A 12515-nucleotide genomic window follows, 5' to 3' on the forward strand; every position below is an offset into this window, starting at 1 on the left:
GTAGTCAGCTAGTTGCTTGTCACATCATCAGAATTACAATTAACCGTAATTTCATGCGCAACAGAGGAGTTGCTCACTTTGCGAAGCGTCACCCTCCGCTTACCCTCTTCTTTTTAGCATCACGTAAAGGGAAATGCGTAAGAAAATGAGATACATGGCATGAGTAGTTGGCACACATTACTGAATTATATGGTGTGCAATAACTGTGACCGAAGTGCGACATTTCATTCTTGGAAGTGGTTAAAGGACATTTCTCCGTTTCTTAGAACTGGTTTCAGATCATTTGCGAATCCCTTAAACCACTTCACCAAGTAAGGCACTTTTCCCTAAATTGAACTCTTAATATAGTTCTCACGTGTTGACACAACCCAAACACCACTCCTTTGAATGAGGCCTTCATCACACAAAGAGCAAGGTGTGTTTGATCGCCAATTCGTCAGAAAAATATTTGAGATGGCATAGATCCGCACGATCGACAGTACACAAGCAGAAAAGGACGGCGCTGAAGTGACAGCGAATGAATGAACAACTTTATTGCTCTAAGAAAATATTCATCTTACCGCTTGCTTCCACTGCCAATAGAGCGCGCTGTACCACACCTCAGTAGTCTTCCCAGCATCCTTTGGCCAGCAAAATATCTCATTGTTCCGCTTAGGGTTCTTTCATAGCACTGAAAACACTCAAAATTTTCGGGCTTACACAACAGCGCAATAATTCCCTCGGACCACAAAAGCTCCGTGACCTGGGTGCACAAGTTGCCCGAATGCTTGCCCGAATCACAAAGAAAATAGGTATGAAGGAAACTGGCACCCTTCGCCTTTTACGGGCAATCGTTAACAGCCGTATCGTGTATGTGGCACCATACCTTCGCCTAAAGAAACCTGATATAGAGTATCTCGACGCGACAGTTTGAATGGCGTATAAAAGAGTTATGGGACTACCGCTATCAACATCATCAGAGCGCCTGCTCCTCTTATAGGTCCACAAATTGCCGAAGAACTCATCCAGACACACTTCAGTGTTCAAGTCATCCGCCTGGCAACCCCACAGACAGAGAGAAGGGCCCTCAGTAACCTCAATATTGAGTGCCCCGTTAACCTTACCTCCGTGAGCTGCTATCCAATTCGGATTCAGTAACTTGTATCGGGCTCATTTCAACATCATCAGGTGTCACTCTCCTCTTCTCTTCGATAGCTTGCTTGCGTTCTTATTCATATCTAGCCCACTCCATCTCACTTTTCTGTACCTAGCCTATTCCTCCCTCAGTTGTTTCTGCTATCTTTTCATTACTACCTGCGGTCAGCTCTACCTGCTTGAAAGTTAGTCCAAGTCCTCTTACCTCTGTTTGCCTTAGTTTGTTCCTTTAGTGTTTCCTTTAGTATTCGACTCCGTGAGCTGCTATCCAATTCGGTTTCAGTAACTCGTATCGGGCTCATTTCAACATCAAGTGCCACTCTCCTCGTCTTTTCTATAGCTTGCTTGCGCTCCGATGTTCTTATTCATATCTAGCCCACTCCACCTCACTTGTCTGTACCTAGCCTATTCCTCCCTCAGTTGTTTCTGCTATCTTTTCATTACTGCCGGCGGTAAGCTCCACCTGCTTGAAAGTCAGTCCAAGCCTTCTGAGCTTCTCTTTGCCTCACTTTGTTCCTTCAGTGTTTCCTTTAGTATTCGACTCCGTGAGGTGCTATCCAATTCGGTTTCAGTAACTCGTATCGGGCTCATTTCAACATCATCAGGTGCCACTCTCCTCGTCTTTTCTATAGCTTGCTTGCGCTCCGACGTTCTTATTCATATCTAGCCCACTCCACCTCATTTTTCTGTACCTAGCCTATTCCTCCCTCAGTTGTTCCTGCTATCTTTTCATTACTGCCGGCGGTCAGCTCTACCTGCTTGAAAGTTAGTCCAAGTCTTCTGACCTCTGTTTGCCTTAGTTTGTTCCTTCAGTGTTTCCTTTAGTATTCGACTCCGTGAGCTGCTATCCAATTCGGTTTCAGTAACTCGTATCGGACTCATTTCAACATCATCAGGTGCCACTCTCCTCGTCTTTTCTATAGCTTGCTTGCGCTCCGACGTTCTTATTCATATCTAGCCCACTCCACCTCATTTTTCTGTACCTAGCCTATTCCTCCCTCAGTTGTTCCTGCTATCTTTTCATTACTGCCGGCGGTCAGCTCTACCTGCTTGAAAGTTAGTCCAAGTCTTCTGACCTCTGTTTGCCTTAGTTTGTTCCTTCAGTGTTTCCTTTAGTATTCGACTCCGTGAGCTGCTATCCAATTCGGTTTCAGTAACTCGTATCGGGCTCATTTCAACATCATCAGGTGCCACTCTCCTCGTCTTTTCTATAGCTTGCTTGCGCTCCGACGTTCTTATTCATATCTAGCCCACTCCACCTCATTTTTCTGTGCCTAGCCTATTCCTCCCTCAGTTGTTCCTGCTATCTTTTCATTACTGCCGGCGGTCAGCTCTACCTGCTTGAAAGTTAGTCCAAGTCTTCTGACCTCCGTTTGCCTTAGTTTGTTCCTTCAGTGTTTCCTTTAGTATTCGACTCCGTGAGCTGCTATCCAATTCGGTTTCAGTAACTCGTATCGGGCTCATTTCAACATCAGGTGCCACTCTCCTCGTCTTTTCTATAGCTTGCTTGCGCTCCGACGTTCTTATTCATATCTAGCCCACTCCACCTCACTTTTCTGTACCTAGCCTATTCCTCCCTCGGTTGTTTCTGCTATCCTTTCATTACTGCCTGCGGTCAGCTCCACCTGCTTGAAAGTTTGTCCAAGTCTTCTGACCTCTGTTTGCCTTAGTTTGTTCCTTCAGTGTTTCCTTTAGTAGTCGACTCTGTGAGCTGCTATCAGACCTGGATTCAGTGAGTGCTATGGGGCTTATTTTAACATCAGTAAGTGTAACTCATAACCGTCTAACGAATGCAGGCGCTCACAAAATGTCTGGAGCATAAATCGCTTACTGGGGCGCACTCTCCAGGTAATCTCGTTGTTGCGAATCAAAGATCTCAAACTCTCCTCGCTCACCTGGCAAAATAGAAGAGTCAGGTAGGCATACTGCCTTCTACTGTACCACCATGCCCACTGAAGGGGCCCCTGAGATGACTCCTAGTTTTTCGACAGAGCTCAGCAGCACTGTCTTTGGTCACAAGTTTGGGGTCACAAATGGAATTTCATCTCCGATGTGAAGTCGTTTTCTTCATGGCCGATGGAACTTGTGTATGCCCCAGGTAACCGGTCTGTCGTGAGACATCGCCTGTCTAGCCTGCGACAACGTTGATTCGTCTCATTGGAACCTGCACCAAAATTAAGGTGGAGAAGCATTATTACTCTTGTTTTGCCATCAAGTGTGGTATGGCAAACTATGTGCTGAAGTAGTAGAAGAAACATTTATTGATAACTAAAAATAATGCTGCGGCTGGTGTCCTTATTTCAGGGCACCAATGGTCATGACCCCGCCGCGGTGGCTCAGTGGATACGGCGCTCGCCTGCTGGCCCGAAAGGCGTGGGTTCGATCCCGGCCACGGCGGCTGAATTTCAATGAAGGCGAAGTTCTTGAGGCCCGTGTACTGTGCGATTTCAGTGCACGTTAAGGAACTCCAGGTGGTCGAAATTTCCGGAGCCCTTCACTACGGCGTCCCTCATAGCCTGAGTCGCTTTGGGACGTTAAACCCCAATAAACCAAACCAAACCAATGGTTACGGCTGTTTCTCTTACCGGGGCACCAAGTCGTGGTGGATCGTCAGGCCAGAGCTGGACAGAGCAGCCTCCCACTGTTCCTTCGTGTCGTGTGTTTGTAGGTTGTCTGGTTTTCTGCCCCTGCAGCCCCACCTGTCGTGTTATGCTCTGGTTCCCTCGTCGCACCACGGGCATATTCTTGCACTGATCAGGGAATATTATGCTGTATTTATGCAGATTAGGGAAGGTGTTGGTAAGTAGTTGCCTTCAGCCCCTATCCTTTTGCGCTTCTAGCCCCTTGTAGGTGCGGGGAGGAGATGGCGCATTGACTGATAGTGTTGCAGGCTGAATGGCCCTGTAATCATGCTCACCTGAAAAAAGCCATTTCAAGGTCTCAGATGTGTTCCAAAAATTTCCCACATCGAAACTTTTGACATACATATCATAGATACTGATACACTTGTTGAATTTTGAAACCTTCATGAAGTTCGGGCCACATTCGCCTCTATGAACAAAAACACTCGGGTTGCACCCTTCTTGTGTTGTAGAGAAGTGAAGGTGATAATTTGGCACCGTGTGGTATTAATCGCCCCTTTTACTCAAAGACATCGATCACAGGTAGCTAGTTCTTTGTTTTCTTATAATATCCATGCTTTGTGGGGCGAGCCTTTGCGCTGTCATACAAAAGGAACTGCAGCTGTTACTGCCTAAAAGGCTCCCGAATAATTCGCATATGGTGTGGGCCTGCCAGTACAACATACATATATAACTGACAGCCGTCGCCGTAGCTCAGCGGTAGAGCACCGGAGGCGTAATTCGGAGGTCGTGGGTTCGGATCCCACCGGCGGCATGTGGCTGTTTTTCTTCTGCTTTTCTAATCAATTAGCTTTAAGCGATAACAAAGTAAGTAATATTCTTAATCGAACAACAGCGCAAAATAAATAAACTAATTAAAAATCCCTCGTGTCCCTTGGTTTCTGTGGCTGTTGGCTTCTCTCATATTTATAACTAGCCCCTCATCCCCCCTCTCTTGTTTGCTATATAGCCGTTATAAGTTAGCCAACTAGGGAGGAGTGGGAGGCGGCCCTATACAGCTCGGACGTGAAGCCGAGCGGGCCCTGGTCCTAACTGCATTGGCCGCGGCGGCGGCCAATGGCGTCCCGGAACAGGGACTGCCACCCAGCGCAACGACCATCCGCACCTCCCTTTCCCAATTCAATACAGTATTCTAATAAATGTTTTCTCTTCCTCTAAGACGGCGATCTTGTGAACCTTAGAAGAACGCGCATAGACAGCTCCACAACTCTTGGTTGCCCTCGGAGGAGAGAGAGAGAGCAAACCTTTAATATACAGATAGAGAGGATGAACCGGCGCAGATAGTGAATGCCGGCATAATCTTGGTCCGCGTCCCTAGTCCGGGATCCCTCAAGATCCCGCCGCCTTGGGAGCCCGGCGAGCGAGGGCAGCTTGCGCCGTCGCACTCGAGAACACGAGGAGGAAGGTCTCCCAAGCCTCTTTAGTGGAGGTGGGGTGGAGGAGTGGGGACTGTGTTGACAGGCCCACACCGTGTGGAACAGAGTACAGAGCTCGTCACAGTGCGGGCAGAAAGCATTCACTTTCTAGTCATAGCGAGCAGCCATAGCTGGACAAGGAGGGACTGAAAGAGAGAAAGATGTGCAGTAGTGGAAGGCTTCAGGATAAAGTCGACCATACTGGGTATCTTTAACGTGCGCGCACATTGCGCAGCACTTGGGCGACTCTTGCCTATATACTAGAGTCCCCAATGGCCCCAAAAAGTCAAATGAAGGTGAACTCGTCTGCACAAAAAAGCATGAGGTTAAATTTGTGAAGTGCGTAGAGAATCTGGTTTATCCGATCCCTTTGAGTTGTAGTGGTTCCTATGTTGGACAAACTGGTCGTTGTTTGAAGGATAGGCTGACGGAGCACAAAAATGATGTCAAGAATGCTGCCCGCCACATCGGTGTTCACTGTCGTGATTGTTCGTGCCAGCGTCTGTATGACAAAAACAGGATTGTTGATAGACACAAAGATCAGCTGACTAGAGAAGTTATCGAAGCGTCCGAGATCTTGAAGCTGGGTCAGAGGTGTGTAAGCACCCCTTCTGTCGCTATCTTGCAGAAAGAACATGAGTTTTTGCACACGTGTTAGCCTTGTGTTATCAAATACGTGCCTGGTCAGAGGGATAGATATCTGCCACGATTCTTTGTATTTTTCTGTTTTTCAGTGTCGCTGGCGCCTTTATAAGCATGGCTTACTGAATAAACATTCTGTTGTTAGTCAGCGCTGTGTATCGTCCTTTCTTGTCCTCTGGCCTTGTGCCCTTGCGCTGTTTCACAAGAAACTAGAGTCCAGACTGAGGCGCACATGTGCAAGGACCACGTAGAGCATGTGAAGTTATTGGGAGCATCCCCGAGAGCTGCCAGCCTACTCCGCCCCATCGTCTTTCTGCAAGGATGTGGGGCGAAGTGCCAATCCCTGCTCATGCGGTGCAAAGTTTCTCCACTTAATCAGATAATCTTTTCGTGCATTATCTTTCACGGTGGTCTGACATGCAGCTGTCTTAAGTGTCGTTCAAATGAGCGCGAAAACTCATCGAAACATAGCAAGCTTCTTACATTCGACTGTGCGTGGCTTTGGATGTGGATGAGAAAAGCAATTTCCCAGAGGTGTTGCAAAATCATCACGCAAAGATGACTTGATGTGTGAAATACCAGAGGCTCATTAAAAAGTAAAAAAAAACAGAAAACATGAATTAACCAGCTTCTGGATCGCTGCTGGTAGCGGAGCTTCGGTTACTGTGCCCAACGTAGGTTATTTGTGAGTTTCTGTGTGTATTTTTTTCTTTCTTGCGACCTCGCCTCCCTATGTTGTCAAACAACGAGTAATATTAATGACTGACATTTTCGATTAATCTGGCTCTTTCAGTTTACATGACGTGCAGAACAGGACTGTCAATTTTGTACTTTCGATTCATGCAATGTATATGACGTACACTGAAATGCTGTGAAACTGATACTTTGGAATCATGTTTGTACTCTTCTATTCTGTACACATGCTTCTCTCTCTCTCCCATCCTCTCTTGTGTGCTGTCCTCTTACGGATCATTTGGGTTGACAAACTGAACGAATAAATAGATGAACAAGAGTGCTCATGGTTGAATATAAGAATGAATGACAAACTTACACCAATCCCTCAGGTATTCTTTCTTTCGCGAGCTTCTTTCCTTGAGGTCACGTAGGTGGCGTCCCGACTGACCAAAAAGTGAACGCAGGAGCTTGCAGTCATGGCAAGCAGTGAAGAAAATTCAGATGTCATGAACCCAGTAATAGAGCCGTATTCAATCATTCTTGTAAAGGCCCAGTATCTTATTTCTTCGACCGAGTTCCTGGAACGAGAGAACGCAGAAATGAGACCTCCTCGAGAATATGAAGCTTAGAAAAGAACGATATAGAAGAGCAATACCTTCAATATCTTTTGCTCCAAAATGTTTTTTATTTATTAGTACCTCAAAGGCCCACCAGGTGCATTACATGAGGGGTGGGCGCCGCCGCGGTGGCTCAGTGGTTATTGTGCTCGGCTGCTGACCCGAAAGACGCGGGTTCGATCCCGGCCGCGGCGGCTAAATTTCTTTGGAGGAGAAATTCTAGAGACCCGTGTACGGTGCGATGTCAGTGCACGTTAAAGAACCCCAGGTGGTCGAAATTTCCGGAGCCCTCCACTGCGGCGTCTCTCATAGCCTTAGTCGCTTTGGGACGTTAAACCCCATACCAATCAACATGAGGCGTTGGCATACATATCATTGAAAAAAATCAGTGATGAATGATTTGAAGTATTCCAGGCCCGGATGGATGAAAGCTTCAGCGGGTAGGTCGTTCCAATCTCTTGCGGTCTGGGCGAAGAATGATTTTAGATGCACAGAAGTAGATGCTCGAGGTGTATGAACAGCTTTCGGATGACTGATGCGAAGTGAAAGGCGGTATGCAGGAGTGATAACGGATTGACTCAAATGCGATTGATAAAACCTGTCGAAAAGGCAGAGTCTGGCTATTTTTCGACGCGATTCAAGGCTGGGGAAGTTAGCTTTTGTTTTCAATGCTGTTACGCTCGTATGATATGAGTAATCAGAATATACGAATCTTATCGCGCGGCTCTGAACGTAGTCAAGGGTTCTGGCTAGGTTAATTTGTTGGGGGTCCCAGATTGAGCGTGAATATTCAAGTTTAGGACGGACAAGAGTTAAATAGGCGGACAGTTTTACGGAAGCAGGTGCCAGACGCAAGTTACGCTTTAGATAACCAAGAACACGGTTAGCTGCGTTGGTTATGTTCATTATGTGGTTGGTCCAAGAGAAATCCTGTGTTAGGCTAATTCCTAAATATTTATATGAAGATGCGTGTGATACCATGGAACCGCGAAGGGTGTAATTGGGAGTAGGATACAATTGACGACGATGAAAGCATACTAGCGTTGTTATATTAACGTTTAAAGACATTAGCCAGTTTGCGCACCACTCTTCCACAAGTTTTATGTCGCACTGCAGATGGTAAGTGTCTCTGTTACAAGTGATGCTCTGGTAGATGACGCAGTCGCCGGCGAACAAACGAACGGTGGAAGATAGATTACTTATGAGGTCATTGTTGTAAATTAAAAATAGTAGAGGTCCTAAAACCGTGCCTTGAGGTACGCCGGAGGTAACAGGGGAGATGGAAGATCCATGATTATTAGCGCATACAAACTGTTGGCGGTTAGTCAAAAAATTCCGCAGCCAATCATATACTAGAGGGTGGAGGTTTAGGCGCGAAAGTTTAAATAAGAGGCGTTGATGGGAAACTTTGTCAAAAGCTTTTTCAAAGTCTAAGAAAAGAGCGTGCATGGGTGTGTTCGTGTCCATACTAGAACTGATGTTATGAGTAATGAGGGCCAGTTGGGTAGAGCAGGATAGGTTTTTCAGGAATCCGTGTTGAAAAGGGTCAAAGAAGTTGACAGACTGCAAGAAGTTCATGATGTGTGAGTAAATTACGTTCTCCATTAATTTAGAGGGAACGCTAATGAGGGAGATGGGACGGTAGTTCTTACTAGACGATGGGGGCCTTTTTTGTGCACTGGGATGATTTCCCCCTTTCCAGTCGTGGGGTACAATACCGAACTCGAGTGATTGCTGGAAGATACGACAAAGAAGAACAGCTACAACGTTGTTAGTATTTTTGAGAACTGTTGTGTTAATTTCATCTATACCAGCAGATGAGGTTAGTTTCATGGAATCGATCAACGCGATTATTCCGTTAGGGTCGAAACGTATGTCCGGCATAGGAGGGTAATCAAAATAACGATAGTCCGGTATGTCTCCTACAGAATGGGGGGTAAAATTAGATGAAAACGTATAAATTAATGCTTCAGCCGTGTCAGTGTGTGGAATAGGTGAACCATGTTCATCGCAAAGCGATATTGGCGGGGTTGCTTTTGGGTTTATAGCCTTCCAAAATTGCCAGGGGTTGTTGTGAAGCATATTAGGTAATGTGGATGAGAAGAAGGTTTTGTTGGCTTGTGCTGCGTGAGAAAGAAAGTTCTTTTCGGCAACTTGATACTTTCCCATGCGCGGGCGTCATTGGAATGCTTTGCAGAACGAAAGAGCCTTTTCTTTTTGTTAAGTAGCCTTTTTAACTTTCCGTTGAACAATGGCGATGATGACTGTGTGGTGACTGTTTTAGTAGGGATGTAGGTGCGGATGAGCTCGCGCATTTTATCAGTGAACAGAGACTAGTTAGTTTCGACACAGCGATTTGAAAAGTTTGAGAGGAGTGAGCTACAGAATTCCGTGAGGTCGTTATTCATGGCATCATAGTCACCTTTGTCGTAGAGCGTCAATGTTTTTGTTAATTTTTCAGGGCGTAATAAAGGACCGTGATAGGTGCCGTAGATTATCGTGTGATCACTCAAGCCTGCTAGGTGAGTAAGCGGTGAAATGCTCTCAGGATGAGTAGCGAGCACGAGATCAAGAATGCTAGCAGAATGGTTATCCTGCCAAGTCGGGTTCGTGACGAGCTGAGACAGATCAATTGTGAGGCACGAGTTCAAAAAATCGCTCTTGATAGTATGCTTGTTTAATGTTGTTGCAAGGTCATTCCACGCTATGAGAGGGAAATTAAAGTCGCCAAATATAAGCAAAGGTGTGTGCGGATATCAGGTGGTTATGGACTGGAGCGCATCGTTAAGGTGCATGACAAAAGAGGCATCAGCGTCAGGGAGCCTGTAGCAGGAGCCGATCATAACGGGCGGGTTAAATGCTTTGGAGCCAACGAATGCGATTTGCAAACACGAGGAGACGTTTGTGCGGCAGCAGAGTAAGCTTTGATGGGTGGCAATTAAGACGCTACCGCCACGCCTGTTCTCGCGATCGTGGCGGAAGATATCATAATTAGGGAAAATGCAAGTCAATTCAGAGTTAGAAACGGAAGGATACAGCCAAGTTTCCGTTAGTACCACTATTTTACTTTCGGTGGTGTCAATAAGGCTGCGCAAAGAATCGGATTTTGATAAAATGCTTCTGATGTTTGTGTAAATGAAAGGTATATACTTAGCATGGGATTTGGAGCGCGAGGCGGTTTTTAGCTGTGGCTGATGTGGAGCAACAGTCTGACAGGGGACGACAGTCTGGGAAGAGTGGTTAAAAACGTATGTGGTGTTATCTGCAATGAGTTTGTTATATCTTAATTTGTAAATTTTCTTTTCGGATTTGGCGAATTCAAGGAGACGTTCGCGGACTAGCCGGGTTATAGATGAGTAATCTTCGGATATTGCATATGAAGAGCCTTTAAGGTTCTTGGCGCGTGACATGACAGATTCCTTAGTTTTTAAATGAGCAAACGCTACAATTATGGGTCGATTTTTGTTACTTTGGTAGCGTCCAAGCCTGTGTGCGCGTTCGATGTCGGTAGTTTGGATGGTGATATCAAGTTTTTCTTCGCAGAGCTTAATTACGTATTTTTCAGACTCGTCCCATGTTTCCTGTGCTGCATCTTTCAGGTTGAAGAACAGAAGATTAGAGCGACGGGCCCTGTCCTCAGCATCATCCATCCTGGCCGTCATGATAGTGATTTGTTTAGCGTTCTCTTCAGCAAGCGTCCTCGTCCATGCCACTTCAGCCTTTAAATCGACTAAAGAGGAGCAATCTTCTTCAATTTTAGTGAGCCTTTTGCTTATCTCTTCGATAGCTTTATCTGTTTGCACCAGCTTCCTGTGAATAGTTTTTACTTCATTGAGGAGCGTATTCTGCCCAGATCTAATCTTCAGAAAACGCTTGCGTAGACGTGGAGCGGGTGCTGGGTCCGGGGTTAACTTCGATATCGCCGGATATGGTAAGAAGACTACAAAGAATGTGAGCACAGTCGTAAGCAACAGTAAGACAGTAATGTGGGCTCGGCAACGCGAATAAACCACGATAGCGCGTACACGGGGCAAATAAGGAAAGTTGGTTATTTACCTGCAGAAGGAGCAGAGGATGGGAATGAGCGCGTGCCATCGCGCGCGCGCTGCCGAGCCCACTGAAGGAAGGCGCGAGCCAGTTCGTCCTTATATTGAGGTGTGTTGATCTTGCTGCCCATTCGGCTGATGAAAGCCGCGAAAAGGAGGATGCCCAGCTGTAGGGCGGTTCGGTTAGGGGCACTGTAGGGCCTTGAGGGGTGGTGGTCGGTCTACGGGTGGTCGGTGCTGGGTCGGTACTCACGCAGTCGGTAGGCGTAGAAGTGCAGTTATCTGCTGACAGCGGTATCAGCAGGCAGGAAGCATCAGGGGCACCAGGATGGCTTTCCGCAGCAAACATCAGCATGATAGCCTGCAGAAGGAGCAGAGGATGGGAATGAGCGCCTGCCATCGCGCGCGCGCTGCCGAGCCCACTGAAGGAAGGCGCGAGCCAGTTCGTCCTTATATTGAGGTGTGTTGATCTTGCTACCCATTCGGCTGATGAATGCCGCGAAAAGGAGGATGCCAAGCTGTAAGGCGGTTCGGTTGGGGGCACTGTAGGGCCTTGACGGGTGGTGGTCTGTCTACGGGTGGTCGGTGCTGGGTCGGTACTCACGCAGTCGGTAGGCGTAGAAGTGCAGTTATCTGCTGACAGCGGTATCAGCAGGCAGGAAGCATCAGGGGCACCAGGATGGCTTTCCGCAGCAAACATCAGCATGATAGCCTGCAGAAGGAGCAGAGGATGGAAATGAGCGCCTGCCATCGCGCGCGCGCTGCCGAGCCCACTGAAGGAAGGCGCGAGCCAGTTCGTCCTTATATTGAGGTGTGTTGATCTTGCTACCCATTCGGCTGATGAAAGCCGCGAAAAGGAGGATGCCAAGCTGTAGGGCGGTTCGGTTGCGGGCACTGTAGGGCAGAAGCCTTGAGGGGTGGTGGTCGGTCCTGGGTCGGTACTCGGGCAGTCGGTAGACGTAGAAGTGCAGTTATCTGCTGACAGCGGTACCAGCAGGCAAGAAGCATCAGGGGCACGAGGATGGCTTTCCGGACCAAACATCAGCATGATAGCCTGCAGAAGGAGCAGATGGTTGGTTGGTTTATGGAGTTTAACGTCCCAAAGCGACTAAGGCTATGAGAGACGTCGTAGTGGAGGGCTCCGGAAATTTCGACCACCTGGTGTTCTTTACCGTGCACTGACATCGCACAGTACACGGGCCTCGAATTTCTCCTCCAAAGAAATTCAACCGCCGCGGCCGGGATCGAACCCGCGTCTTTCGGGTCAGCAGTCGAGCGCCATAATCACTGAGCCACCGCGGCGGCAGAAGTAGCAGAGGATGGGAATGAGCGCGCTGCCGAGCC

General features: G+C 47.4%; 1 long non-coding RNA gene across 5 annotated transcripts in view; it reads right to left on the reverse strand.

Moving 5' to 3' along the window:
- Positions 1-527: 527 nt before the first annotated feature.
- LOC149336806 (uncharacterized) overlaps positions 528-12515 on the reverse strand; it is an 85340-nt gene continuing 73352 nt past the window's right edge. For 2 of the 5 annotated variants that reach the window (XR_016284326.1, XR_016284330.1), the window contains exons 3-5: positions 11182-11883; positions 6885-7086; positions 3842-5337 (exon numbers count right to left, since the gene is read on the reverse strand). This is a non-coding gene — a long non-coding RNA (uncharacterized LOC149336806). Of the gene's footprint in view, positions 3299-3841; positions 5338-6884; positions 7087-11181; positions 12226-12515 lie in introns of those variants that run through there. The other 3 variants (XR_016284328.1, XR_016284327.1, XR_016284325.1) reach the window with 3 other exon arrangements.

The sequence above is a fragment of the Amblyomma mixtum genome, chromosome 7 (genome assembly GCF_055824585.1).
Source record: "Amblyomma mixtum isolate Tamu chromosome 7, ASM5582458v1, whole genome shotgun sequence".
NCBI classification, from domain to species: Eukaryota; Metazoa; Arthropoda; class Arachnida; order Ixodida; family Ixodidae; genus Amblyomma; species Amblyomma mixtum.